The sequence below is a fragment of the Ursus arctos genome, unplaced genomic scaffold, assembly GCF_023065955.2.
Source record: "Ursus arctos isolate Adak ecotype North America unplaced genomic scaffold, UrsArc2.0 scaffold_4, whole genome shotgun sequence".
Classification (NCBI taxonomy): Eukaryota; Metazoa; Chordata; class Mammalia; order Carnivora; family Ursidae; genus Ursus; species Ursus arctos.
In genome coordinates this window covers 50,117,693-50,132,725 of record NW_026623056.1, presented here as the reverse complement: position 1 = coordinate 50,132,725, position 15,033 = coordinate 50,117,693, and the positions used below count along the sequence as shown (strand labels likewise).

Below are 15,033 nucleotides of genomic sequence, written 5' to 3'. Positions count from 1 at the left end.
TCATTCCACTTCCATTATCTCACGGACTATATTGCACTTTGTAGACAGTGAGTCAGAAAGACATGCCTGGGTCAAAATGTTGGGGTTTTTTTTAAGTCTATTGCAAGTCAGGAATATAGGAGTTATTGGCAGAACCTGATAATAACTTTGTAGCAGATACCTAACCTGTCAACTGCACGAGTGGAAGGGGACCTTGTTCATTTTCTTGCCTGCACGGTGCAAAGTTAAGGGAAACATGGAGAGGACTGAGATTCCTTTTCAATGATCACTCTGCCGATATTACTCATAAGGGATTCTCAGCCCTCATTCCCAGATAACTCAGATTTGTCCAATTATTTAAAACTTGTAAAGAAATTCTTCACAAAATTTGTATTATAATCCTGTCAAATCTCCTCCACAATTCTTTTAAAGGTTAGACACCTGACTGTCAAAAGTTTGAAAAGAAAGTTATCATTAAATCTTTTTACCATCACCTTTGAACACAAGGAAACATAACTAAATTAGCTCCTTCTGTGATGTGCCAGAGTTTTAGATCTCTCAAAATTAGAATTCATAATATTAGTGAAAAGCCATCTTTTTATATAAATAATTATGTAAAATGTTTATCTAAGTCATTAGGTTAAAATGTGGTGACATATACATAAATAATCACATAATAATGATTATACTCCAAGCATGGTGTTTTCTTCTCATTCATTTTTTAGAAATTGCCAAGTCAATCAAATGAATCCCACCAGACAACCAAAACCCAATTCAGCTCAAAGAGAACCCACTGAGTGACTTAACACTTTGAAGAGGAAGCTAAAGAAATACTACACATAGGGTTTTCCTACACTCAACGAATTTACAACCTGGTCACAGGAGAAAGCATATATATATTATATCAAAAATGAGGAGGGGTGGCTCCGTTGAATTAAGCATCCAACTCTTGGGTTTCCACTCAGGTTGTGATCAAAGGGTTGTGAGATGGAGCCCTGCATAAGGCTCCATGCTCAGCAGCAGGGTGTCTGCTTAACATTCTCTCTCTTCCTCTCCCTCTGCCCCTCCCCCTTGCTCTCTAGCAAGAAAAAAAGGAGGAAAAAATGCAAAGATAGTAGTTAATAACAGTCCTGAATATGTAGCACAGCTCACAGCTGCCCTTGTTCCTCAGAGCAGTCCCGGACTCAGCTTCCAGTCAGCTCTACCCTGCCTCAGCATTCACTCCCTCCTTCCAGTCAGATAACTCCCATTCTCTCTCTGAGCCCCTCAGACTAAGAACAACCTGGATCATTTCATGTTATATTATTACACTTCTGCACTACTCTTCTGAATCTTGAAAGTTACATACATACACCTCTAGGAGTGTGAAAGGACTTTCCTCTTCTCACCGTCAGAGCGCCCCTCCACTGATCACTGATAGATTTGAGAGAAGAAAGGCTGAGCAGGCACTTTTGAACATGGATACCATGATAGTCTGGGGCAAGGCACCGTGGAGGCAGCTTAGAACGGCAAGAAAGTAGGTAGTAGATGTCGGGACTTTGGGAAAGGAATTATTAAAAGGTGAAAGAATTGTCCAGCAAGGCATGTAGGTAGGTGCTCTTTCAGATTTGACAGGCAGGACGCTATATCTAGGAAACAGATGACATTATATGTTATTCTGTTCCTGACCCCCACAAAACAAGCTAATGGTAGAGTCATTTGATTCCCATTATAATCTTCAGGTAGTTCTAATGTACTGACTCTCTGTGAGAGTTTATTTATTCATTTAAAAAATTTATGGAGCCTCTATTATGAATTAAGTGTGCCTCTGAGAACCAGATTGGAGCCCAACCTCCATCGTTTCCATAGGCAATCTATGTTCTGAGTTCTTGACCACTGATTTACACCATTGGGAATTCTTCTCAGTAAATAGAGGGTTCCTTATATTCTTTCTCTATTAGAATTTGCACACTGCCTTCTCTTTAATTTAAGGACATCATGAAAGTCCAGAAGAATGGTACACACCACTTGATTTTATTTATTTCTCTCCCTTTATATTTGAATTATTTGTATGCTGGGAAAAGCTCATGTGACAGCAATTTTTAAAGGTCCCAAGAGAGAGATCTATCACAGTAGGGGTTGAAAAAACTATAACACAAGGCAGATCATTTGATTTACATAGTAGTCTGCACATAAAGAACATAGCTTATGTTTTAAAAATTGGAAGAAGTTAAAAGTTCACTTTTTAAAAAAAAAAGTGGAGTGATTTCATTATGATTTGCAGGTGAATAAACTCCTGCCCCAGATATAATCTTTTTAGGGGCATAATGATCAAAGTAAAAGATGAATAATTTTTTATTTATTCAAGTCACCCAATTTTAACATCTTTCCAGCAGAGAGCAAACATTATAATAAATAGTAATACCTGTTTTAAAATATTGGCTTATTTTTTCATAGCACACATTATCTTTTCCTATCTCTTTATATGTTTTTATAAACATGTTGAGCATTTTAGGAAAAAGTCCAATTGTATGGTTCTTAATCATAACTACAATGAACTGAGTGACAGGTAAGTAAATTACTGTTAGGTCAGGAAAAATATGTACATACTTTAGAAGAGCAAAGGGCAACCTAGTCTTGTCCTCTCTACAACCCCCCAAAAAACCACACATATATGTGTTTGCAGTTGCCCTCCTTATTACTGGAAAAACAGTGATGGTGTGAACTCTTGACAGAAACATCAGAAAAGATCTGCAGGTAGGTCTTCTATTTTCCTAACATAATCTTATTTGAAAGAGCAAGGAAATTTTTCTCAGTGAAAACCAGCTTTGTTTCCAGAGTGATTTTCTTTTCTTTTTTTTCTCCTTAGTTAGAACCCAGCTAAGGAGAGTGGGAAGTTCAGAGTCTTTTTATAAAACACAGTGTGCTCATGGAACACTACATCAAAAACTAATGATATACTGTATGGTGACTAACATATCGTAATAAAAAATAAAAAATAAATAAAACACAGTGTGCTCAACCATCCGTGATATGGTCATTCTCCCAAGGAAAAATGGAGAAAAATTGCTGAACTCCGGACAGAATTCCAGAATTAGAATTCCAAATCTCTAAACACATTTTCAGACTGACGGCCTTTTGTTCTTACAAGATGACCTTTCTGTTTGATCATGATGAACAGTTCTGACTCGTTGGCTGGTTAGGACAGTTAAGTTTGGAGTCTGTCAGCTGCCATGTCTATAGAACACAAGTTACATCAATTCAGTCACCTAAATGTGCATATTTTCATGTCATTTCTAAATAATTAACTCAGACCTAACCTTTACACCTCTGCACTCGTAGATTTAGTAACTACTTAAGAAAGGTATATAACCTTGGCTTTTCATTAGTAATATCTGTATTTTATTGGAATCACTACCAAAGGGACATTCTCATATAAAGTGCCAAGGAAGAGAGCTAAATTTATGTAAGGGAGTTGCCAGGATCTGCACCAATCTCACTGAATGACCAACACCTTTGATTGATTTACATAATACGTGTTTTTTAAATTTCTCACTTTCTCTGTTCCTTGGGTCAGCTTTTAATGATGCAGACAATGCAGTACGATAAATAGGTTAATTATAAGTGAAGAAGAGGGGTCAAAGAGGAACTAAAGATAGAAAAGTAAAATGGAGTGTGGAGAAAGAAGGTACACCAAAGGGGCAGGTCATGCATCAGGCCTGGATCTTCCTAGCAAGCCATGTGCAAAGGGAAACATGATTGATTATAAAAATTCACACACACACACACACACACACACACACACACGAAATTAACCCTTTGCTCACACCATTGCTGACACCAAGGGGTAGAGCTGTGCTGATCTGAGGAGCAGGATTACAAGGCAGCAATCTGGGCAGAATAACCAGGCCCTCAAGCTCCAAGATGGCATCAGGGGCCAGTTCAATTTCACATCCAATGGAAGGGTACCTTCCCACCTCAGTGAGCTGAACATTATCATCCTTCTTCCTATAGTAATGACCCATCATTTCTTAGGAAGAGCAGGTACATAGCTACCTCCCCAACAAGCCGTGCCAGTGGGTTCAGGAAGAGGTCACTGCACCGTCTTTTGCTTCCATTTTATTTTGGTCCTGATGCATTAGACAGGGGTGTGGGAAAGGCACTCTGATCCACATGATGGGGCCCAGGCCCTGATTAACTTGGGGCATTATTCCAAGAGAGAAATTTGGATAAAGTGCCATCAAGTAAGAAAAATATAAAATAAATAAAAACAAATAAATAATTAAATTAAATGCCTGCTCATCTACATCAATGTACATATGTTTAGCAAAATTATTTTGGCATCTATTACGCACTTACTATGTGCACATACTGCTCTACATTCATTCAATCTTCCCAACAGCCCTGCAAGGTGGATACTATTGCGTGTTTTACAGATGGAAAGCTGAGGCACAGAGGGGTTAGGCTTTCTCCACAAATCACACTGCTAGTAAGAAATGCAGTCAGGATTAGAACCCTAAGGGTCTCACTCCAGAGCAGAGCTCTCCCATCTGTCAACTCCAACATCCACCTCTCCTCGTCCTTCAGCCTCTGACGCACATTCCTGGGACTACTACGTCGCACTTCCCTTCTCCTTGGGTTGGCCTGATTTTCCCAACATAAAAAAAAAAAAAAAGAAAGAAAGAAAGGAGGGGTACCTGGGTGGCTCAGGTGGTTACGCCTCCGACTCTGGAATTCGCCTCAGGACATGATCTCAAGGTCCTGAGATGGAGCCCCTCCTGATGTTCCGCACTCAGTGGGGAGTCGGCTTAAACTCCCTTCCCTCTCCCTCAGTCCCTCCTCACCCAGGTGCGCATGCGCACACATGCATGCGTGCGCGCGCACGCACGCGCGCTCTCTAAAAAAAAAAAAATTAAATTTTTAAAAAGAGGAGAAAAATGTTAAGAGAAAACCTTGGAGTGTTATTTGTGCTACCCATACATCATCCCGAACATTCTTCTCAAAGACGCAGCTGCTGGTGATATTGTAGTGAGCAGGCATCTGAGGGAGCCCTGAGCAAGTTCTGTTCTAGAACGGGAAACTGAAAAAGATGCCAGAGACCTCAAGACAGTCTGTGGTCAGGCACATAATTCCGATGAGAGCGGCTATGCTTAACTCCTCCTTTCTCCTTCCTCGCTGGGTCTCCATTCCTCTTCACCTCACATCAGAAACTCAGAGATTCACTTGTCTCTCTTGGCGCAATGATCTGCCTCACCAGAAACTCAACAGCTTGAATTCTTCTGATGACAAAACCTTCCTCCTGAGGCTAGAGCCCACTTCCTCCACCCCTCTTTGATCTCTGCAGAATTTTTCTTTTTTGGAAAAACCGTACTGGCAAACACAGCAACCTCCTTCCACATACTTGAGATTCTACAGCGGCTGTTTTGGAACCCCGCTGTATTTTACATGTGTCAGTCCAGCTCCGCCGGAGAGAGCCCCACAGGGACCTGTTGACACCTCGCAGCAGAATTTCACAAAATGTTCTAGGAAGAGATAATTTTCTAATTATACCACCAAATCCTGCTTATGAAGGCATTTTCCAACTACTCCATTTCCAGTGGTGGGAATGTCTGAGGGTGAAATTAGACCCGGGGTGCATACTTTCCTTTCTCCCTGTCTGTTTTTGGGGTGTGTGTGTGTGTGTGTGTGGTTTTCTTCTATTTTGGTGTTAGGAAGTTTTATCTGAAAAAGTAGGCCTTGCTTTCCAAGTGCTCACCTGAGAAGGCAACCCAACCAAAATATTTTTTCCTCAGACGAACACCTGGAAGCAAAGGAACTAGGACTCTTTCCCTGGACCCACTGGGTTCAGGGCCCCCTAGGAAGGAAGCCTATCATTCTGTATCCCTTTTGCCCCATCTCTAACACATTTCTTCCTACTCCTATCTGACTGGACAGATCTCCTCCAACCACCAGTTAGAAAGGCGACTCCTTCTCATCCTCTAGACAATTCTTAAGGCAGTTTTTCCTGAGTCACTTCACCAGTGTTCCCAAAGTGTGGCCCATGGACCACTACATCAGAATGACCAGGGACCAGAAAACCAAATTTCAACAAATTCCTAGGAGATTCATACACACAGGAAAGTTTAAGAATCTCTGCTGCATACTGAATTAATTCCTATGCTCTACCCTCTCATAGTCCCTGTCTACTCCCTTATCATACTGGTAATTGACTTGTTCAACATCCCTATTCTACATCAGACTATAAGCTCCATCAGGACAAGGAACATTACTGAATTTTAAAATTTTGGCACTTTCTAGTTTATAGTAGATGCTCAATAAATGTTTGTTGAGTTGAACTGAAGCAAATCAATTTCTCAGAAGGGGGAATGAACCATGAGAGACTATGGACTCTGGGAAACAAACTGAGGGCTTCAGAGGGGAAGGGGGTGGGGGAATGGGATAGGCTGATGATGGGTATCAAGGAGGGCACATATTGAATGGTGCACGGGGTGTTATACACAGGTAATGAATCATGGATCTTTACATCAAAAACTAGGGATGTACTGTATGGTGACTAACATAATATAATAAAAAAATATTATTTTTAAAAAAACTGTATTTTTAGGTAATCCTCAATTTTAGGAATTAATCTACTTCCATTTTTAATAAAAAATGATAAAGCAAATAAAATAATTTGATATGAACAATTTAGTCAGACATCAGAACCCACAGGGTGATCATATGTCTTTCTATATTGAATCTGACCCCATATCCATTCTGTTTGGTCTATGTGATCAATCTTCTGAATGTCAACAGAGGCATTATCTGGTAATTAAAATTAATTTCTGCCCAGAAGATGACTCTTTTTGTTGTAATGTATTTTGAAAGATTTTCAAGAACAAAGCTTAAAACGAAGTATTTTTTTAATCAAAATATAAAGAACCACAATGATACATAAAGAAATTCCTTTTAATCACACACCCAAATCACTTCTCTCATGTGAGGAGAGACTGGCTATTTAACTCACTAAAAATGCCATAGCCCAGAAACAAAATTCTGGGTTATATGATAAACTAGAGAGAGATGACCGAGGAATCCTGGAGCAAAGCACTGTCATCTATGAATTTGGGATAATTCCCAGACCTCAACTGGGCTACTTCCCAAATATTCTCTCTCTGTACCCCACCCAAAAGGGAAGTGTCACCCATGGGGGAGGAGCAGGTGGTGACAGAAGGAAAGCCACAGTACATATAAAATAAACCAGCTCTGTTATCTCCATGTATTTTCCAAGTACCAATAACAGGATTTAATACAGAAAAATAATAAAACTATAACTATTTTTTTAAATGTCAGTTATCCACATCAACGTAAAGGGTAAATATTCACCCTTTCTGATGGCTGAGTAATATTCCATTGTATATATACACCACATATTCTTTATCCATTCATCTGTTGATGAACATCTTGGCTCTTTCCACAGTTTGGCTATTGTGGACATTGCTGCTATCTATGAAAATTGGGGTGCAGGTACCCCTTCAGATCACTATGTTTGTATCTTTGGGGCAAATCCTATAGGAAACAAACTGAGGGTTGCTGGGTGGTGGAAGTTGGGGTAATTGGGTGATGGGCACTAAGGAGGGCACATGATGTGATGAGCACTGGGTGGTTTTTTTTTTTTACGATTTTATTTATTTGAGACAGAGTGAGCAAGCAAGAGAGCAAGCGAGCAAGACCCAGGGAGGAGCAGGGGAAGAGGGAGAAGTAGACTCCCCACTGAGCAGGAAGCCCAACATGGGGCTCAATCTCGGGACTCTGGAATCATGATCTGAGCCAAAGGCAGACACTTAGTTTAACCTGCTGAGCCACTCAGGTGCCCCAGAACTGGGTGTTATAAACACAGCTGATGAATTCTTGAACACTACATCTGAAACCAATGATGTACTATATGTCGGCTAATTGAATTTTAATTTAAAAAAAAGAAAGAAATCAATATTGCACTGTATGTTAACTAAGTAAAACTTAAATAAAATTTTTAAAAATTAAATTAAATTAAATGCCATTTATGTCCGAATTAAAGAGACATTGTTAAACTAAGCTAAGTTTCCAGTACCCCATAAACAAAATTCCAAAAACATTGCATGAACCAAAGCTGAAGAAATGCAAGCACAGAGGAAGAGGTTTTCACTGACCTTCCAAAAGTTTAATCTACTTGGTAGCTATTGTCAGGAAATGATCAGTCTGCTGACTTTTAATAATATTTGTGCCAGGCACAGGAATTATTATTATGATCATTATTACTACTATTCTTGTAATTATTCTTCTTTTATAGATGAGACAATAGAGTTAGAGACTCTAAATAACTAACCCACAGTCACACAAATGGAAAGTGGTAAAGTTAACATCCTGGCTGTTTGAGTCCAGGGCCCACGCTGCCTACACTGTTAAAGACTCGGGAAACTTCTGCTGTAAAGTCATAATTTCTTGAGGAACTGGGGAAATGTGAGGTAGAAAAAAAATACAGTATTTTCTTATATGATTTCTGGCCCCACTCCGGGGTCTCACCTATGGGAGATGACATCCACCATTTTGGAATTCTTTCTGGGTGCTAAAAGGCAAAGCCATCCTCAAGTCAGAAATGGTGAAGGGTGCTGAGAAACTTCGGTTGCCCGGGCAATTTATTATGACAATTCTAAGACTCTTTTCTAGACTTCTTCCCCCCCCAAAGGCAAACCTTTGCAGCGGACCAGGCGCTGGTTGAGCACAGCCCTTTCACTTCATTATGTCACATGTGAAATCACTTCCTTTTCTGGTTCAGGATTGAGAAGGCAATTTGAAAATCTTCTTTTTTGACTTTGAGAAACAACAGTAACAAAAGAGAGAGAAACAAAGAAAAAACTTGTGATAGTCATTCAGTAGTTACATAAAAATGGAATTGGATTTTAGTCTAAAAATGCAGAGAAAGGGAGTCACCTTAATAGAAACAAGTGTAACAGTCACCATATGATTAATTGTTTTGTTTTTAGCCCTCTAAAAACCCTTTGTCTTGTCTTCTCAAAACCCTTTCCCCTTTCTTTTTTTTTTCAAAACTCCTGGGATTTTTTTGCACATCTGCAAAACCAATGTCAGTTCCAGGTTCCTATTCTGGTGATGAACCAATCTGGCTTCCAGTCTCAGAAAAGGAAGCCAGTTCTGGCCAGACAAACAAGTGGAGGTGACCTAATACCTGGGGGATGTGGGGGTGAGGCCCCTTACTGATAAACCACAAAGGATTTCAGGCCTGTCTGGTCCTCAGACCATGGACAAACTGAACCACATCAGAGCTCAGAGGCAATTGGTGGGGTCACAGAAAAACAGGTGAATTTTACTTTTCAAAGCAGAGGGACAGAATACGGGCTAGAGAAAAATTAAAAGATTAAGCCAAGGAGAATGGTTCTTTTTTTTTTTTCAAGTCTTTATTTAGATTTCAGTTAGTTATCATACAGTGTAATGTTAGTTTCAGGTGTATGATATAGTAATTCAACATTTCCATACAACACTGGTGCTCATCACAGTGCCCGCCTTAATCCCCATCACCTATGTCCCCCATCCCCCCACCCATTTCCCCTCTGGTAACCATCAGTTTGTTCTCTATAGTTAAGAGTCTGTTTTCTGGTTTGCCTCTCCTACCCCATACACCCACCTACCCTGCCTCCGATGTTCATCTGTTTTGTCAGAATGGTTCTTTTTTAGCAGAATCTTTTTTAGGGAAAAAAATAAGCAAACGAGGGAGATATGTCCTACCTATCTATCTCCCTAATGATGATTTATGCTTCCAAACTAAGACTGGTTAAAAACAAAACAAAACAAAACAGCATTTAATGCTATCAATAAATAGAAGTAATGTTCTTGGTTTGTGACTTCTCTTTCCACTAATAAAAATACTTGAACCTGTCAGGTTTTTGTTGACCTCTATTAAATTCAGGTAAACTTGGAGTTGAACAAAACAGAAAATCTGTACTCTTTGGAAAGGGACAAAATTATACTTTGGAATAATAGATTTTAAAAGGTTAGGAGAGAATGCTCTTAGGGCCATTGGGGCAGAAACCAAAATCAGGTTTATTATTCCCACCTAGAACCGTGAAGAAATACTGAGCTATTTGTGACTATTGGAGTGGTACTTTCTTTGAGGAAAAAGATTCCAAACAATTCCTGGAAACTCTACCTCTCTAAGAAGATGGCATTTTTGTGAATTGAGGGAAAAGGCATGAGCAACATATGGAGTACATTTCCCCTTATAACACTGATCTTTTTCAAATTGAGGGAAAAACCTCTTGGCAAGGTGTACTGGCCAAGCCAATGGCAAAAGTCATTTCAGTTTATCCTGATTCCTTTCCATGGTCCACCTCCCAGCCTGCCGGACATCCGGGCCCTTGATTTATAAGCCCTGAATTGAAAAACAAGCCGCTGAAGATGCGTAGAGAACCCCGCTCTCCCTTGGCCTGTGAAACACAGCACTGCCTGTAGCCCCATGTCTGCAGAGATGATGTAAGGGAAAAGATCTAAAGATTTTCCAGAAACAAGGTGAATTTCAAAGAGCATCATGAGTGACTGTTTTTTTAAGCATTGCCTAGCCTAAGGAAGACCTCACAGAACTGGGAATCTGGCGTGGGACCTTTCCAAAGGTAGTGATTGCCCAGCCCAGTTTGCCCTGGTCTCTCCTGGTTTTGGCACTGAAGGTCCAGTGTCCCTGGGAACTCCTCAGTCCCAGGCAAACTGGGACAGTCAGTCACCCCAATAGGAGCCACCGAATGCCTTTGTGTCTCAGATGTTGAGAAAGAAAAGTTCTAGCAGTACTGAGAACAACTTGTCTAACCTGAACAAGGGAGAAAATAGAAATAAAAACTTTGATTGGGGCACCTGGGTGACTCAGTCATTAAGCATCTGCCTTCGGCTCAGGGTGTGATCCCTGCTCTGCTGGGAGCCTGCTTCTTCCTCTCCCACTCCTCCTGCTTGTGTTCCCTCTCTCTCTCTGGCTGTCTCTCTCTCTCTCTGTCAAATAAATAAATAAAATCTTAAAGAAAAAAAACACTTTGATAATAGCAGCTCACACTCATAGAGTCCTTGTTTTGTGCCAGGCCTCCGCTGTGTGCTTTGTAAACTTTATTTCACTTAGTTCTGATTACATCATTGAGAGTTACTTATTATTGTCCCCATGTTGCAGATAAGGAAACTGAGGATAAGAAAAATTCAATTAGGGGCGCGTGGGTGGCACAGCGGTTGAGCGTCTGCCTTTGGCTCAGGGCGTGATCCCGGCGTTGTGGAATCGAGCCCCACATCAGGCTCCTCCGCTGTGAGCCTGCTTCTTCCTCTCCCACTCCCCCTGCTTGTGTTCCCTCTCTCGCTGGCTGTCTCTATCTCTGTCGAATAAATAAATAAAAAATCTTTAAAAAAAAAAAAAGAAAAATTCAATTAATTTGACCAAGTTCACACAACCAGTAGGGAGAGGGCCAGAATGGATATCATGAAGTACACTGAACTTAACCAAGAGTGATCCCTCCCACCTTCCAAAATTCAAAGTCTCCTCATGCCCCTTGTTCAGCCTGTTTAAGCTTTAAGATGGAATTAGAGCAGACATATTTCTGCTTTTTTTGCTGTCCCCTGAACTTGCTAAATGCCAGATGCTCCCTAAAGGAGAGAATCCACAAGTTTCTATGGAAGAAAGCTGTAAACTCTTACAGCAGGGTTACTTGAGTCCTGCATCAGTTAAGACCTTCAGTACCTTCTCTCTAAAGCATTCTTTCGGTTGTTGATCCTGGGCACTGGGCAACCTCTTGAGAACTAAGTACCCTGCCAGACGGCCGCCTGGAAGCCCTGTTTAATCCCTCTCTCAAGGAGCAGTGGTATTGTTTGAATAAAGTTGCCGCCATAATCCCCTTGGCTTACCGTTTAAGAGTATTACAAACTCTTGGAATAGATTTGTGAAGAAAATACAATTAAAAGAAATGTTAACAGTGTTCTATTCAAATACAGAGTGTGTAGTTGCACAGGAGGAGACAGCTTGCCCCAGACTGGCCACCAGAGGATTTGTCTTATGGAGAGAAGCTGTTTTACTTAATCTGGTTTCCTACATAAAAACAGAACGCCAGGAGCTTGTGGCTCTGATGGGAGGGGAGGAGAAAAGGCAGTCTGGACGTTTCTCCAGGTTAACACTTAAAATCGGGCAAATGGAAAACACATCCAACGGGAAGTCTATCCATAGATATATTTGAATGACAATTTCAGACTTTCACATTTTAAATGAGAGCCCTTGACATCTCTCTCTCAACGTGTCTAAAAACACATGTATTGATGACTCACGGTACAGGGACCACCACCACACAATTGTGGCTGTAATGCAAGTGGCTCTATTCTTTTTCATATCCAGACCATCTGTTTTTGAGTTAGTGCTCTACTTGACTTCCTAAAACTTGACCCACCTCAAAGTCATGACATTCTATTTCCCCCAAGGGCACCCTCCATTATGAGAGTAAAGCGTAAGCATTAGGACCAGCTGGCTAGAAAGAAGCACTTTCTAAAGCCAATCTCATAAAGTTTCCAGATTCTCAAGGAAACAAATGACTCATGGAGCTCTTGGTGTAGGCATCTAGTGCTTCCCAAAATTTCCACAGACGTAATGATGAAATAGAATCTATCTGAGGAACTGACCTTTGTTCTGGGGCTATTACAACTTAAATACACTTCTGCATCTTACTGGCCACCTGTGAGCAGCTTCCTTTATGTTTGTTGGCCACAGTCCCAGGGATCTATTTCCATCCATCTGCCTGTCATTCATCTCTCCCTTCATCCACCCATTCATTCATTCAACAAATATTTAAGGCATGATTTTAGGCGCTGGGAGTACAAGAAAGAATAAGACAGGCTAAGTTCATTCTCTAAAGTAGCTCATAGTCTAGTAGAGAGACAGTAAACAAGAAAACAATTAAATAAACAAATTATTTTCAATTAAATAAACAAGTGCCATGAAGAGTAAATAAAGGGAATACTATAGAGAATGATGTGGGGGAGAAGGAGCCTCTTTACATAGGGAATGTCCCTTTATGGAAATGACATTTGGGTTCAGACTTGAATCATTTAAAATTTTGAAAGTTGGAAATTACAGGCCAAAGGAATTATAAATTCAAAGTTCTTGGGGACAGCAATAAGCTTTGTGATTTATGGGAACAGCAAGAAGGTCATCATGGTTATAGGAAAATGAACACAGTTGAGTTGGGTGTAAGATGGAGCTGGAGGTTCATATAGGGCTTTTTAGGCTAGGGGGAGTTTATGTTTTATTCTAAGTGCATCAAAAAGCCATAGGAAGGTTGGCAGTAGAGGAATAATATAATCTAATTTATAATTTTAATGAATTCATATGGCTACTAGGTGGAGAATGAGAGGTCAGATGGGATAGGGGTACAAGAATTGTAGAAAGAACATCTAAGAGACTATTAGAGTAAACAAATGAGAAATGATAGTAGCTTGGACAAGTAGTAGAGACAGTAAGAGATGAATATATTAGTGATATATTTGAAGATGCTGACAGGTTTACCATGATTTAGATATAGGAGATGAGGCAAGAAGAGAATCCAGGATGACTCTGAAGTACTGGGCTTATGCCATTGGGTAGGTGGTAATGCCATTTCATGACTCCCCATCAAAAAATCCTAAGCCGGGGGGCGCCTGGGTGGCACAGCGGTTGGGCGTCTGCCTTCGGCTCAGGGCGTGATCCCGGCGTTATGGGATCGAGCCCCACATCAGGCTCCTCTGCTATGAGCCTGCTTCTTCCTCTCCCACTCCCCCTGCTTGTGTTCCCTCTCTCGCTGGCTGTCTCTATCTCTGTCGAATAAATAAATAAAAAAAAAAAAAAATCCTAAGCCGGATAGGTAGAATGAGTCCTGTTAACTTTTCTCCCCTTTATTCCATGTTGTCTTGAAATGCTAAGAGGTTATTTATGCTTCCAGCAGTTGGTATCTGTAATGAAAGCCTTCCAATGCAACCCTTTTCTGCATGTATCTCAGAACAAGCAAAGACTTGTCGTGGCTAGAGCTACATAAACTGTCAGCAAAGAGAAAATAATTTTTTCTTGGGATCTGAGAAAATAAACAAAGGGTGGCATTCTGATTTTGCAGTCCTCCTTTGCTCCTTGAAAGAAGCAATTTGACTGAGTCATTAGTAAGTGGGAATGTTAAAAGTGGCGTTGGGTGAGGACCGGAAATATTTTTTCTCTAAACCAATCCACAAAGCCTAAGAGACTCCCAGAGACTGAGTCTCTGAACAGTGTATTATATTTCCATATTTCATGTAGTCTAAGAGAGAATATAAAATGTCTTATGCATTCACTCTGGGGGCACTTCTCAGATTGCCTTTATTAAAATAATTACCCATTATACTAGCATAACCCCTTTCTTCTAAGGGTGGAAGAATTTGTAGTCTGTAAACTCCTTACTATGTGATACCCATTTGAATCTAAATTAAATCCTGGTGTGCCACATCTCACTTTACCACACTCTGGCACATACAGAGGTTGGTAAATTTAGGCCAGAAGTAACCTGGTACAGTGTATGGTAATAGTTCTCTGGTAGACTTATTAACTGCAACCGATTGGTGTGTGCATGTAGGCAAAAGACTTCTCTGAGAGCGTTCTCAATTCTCATGTTGGTTGGGAGCACCCTGCTTATCTGAATTCCTTCAGCCAGCAAAAGTTCATCCATCAGACCAGCATCTTGAATAAGCACCCAGGGAGTTGCACTGGAAAAAATTACTTCTAAGACAAACATTCCATCAGAATGATTAGAACCAAAATGCAAAATCATTGACTCCATGAAGATAATACCTAGAGCCATTTAATAATACTGACAGTGGAATTTTTATATGCACTCTGTAAAACGTGCCCCCCAAAAGAAAGCTTATTAAATAGAATTTCAATCTGCATACCTTGTCAACAATGTTGGGGAAAAAAGGAGCCCAGACAGAAAATGTAAGAAGTAGCCTTTCTGACATATCAGATGACTCATGACCCCCCCTCCTCAGAAGACCTCTTAAAGGCATAAGCCACAATTGCAGTCAGTCCTCAGCATT

At 40.5% G+C, this 15,033-nt stretch overlaps 1 protein-coding gene across 2 annotated transcripts in view; it reads left to right on the top strand.

Annotated features, from left to right (window-relative positions):
- Positions 1-15,033, top strand: part of COL8A1 (collagen type VIII alpha 1 chain) — a 148,856-nt gene that overhangs the window by 66,322 nt on the left and 67,501 nt on the right. Inside the window, exon 1 of one of the 2 annotated variants that reach the window (XM_044381413.3) lies at positions 2,568-2,715. The exons of the other annotated variant lie outside the window; for it this stretch is intronic. The gene's annotated coding sequence lies outside the window, so the exon portion shown is untranslated. Of the gene's footprint in view, positions 1-2,567; positions 2,716-15,033 lie in introns of those variants that run through there. 2 annotated transcript variants of the gene reach the window in all.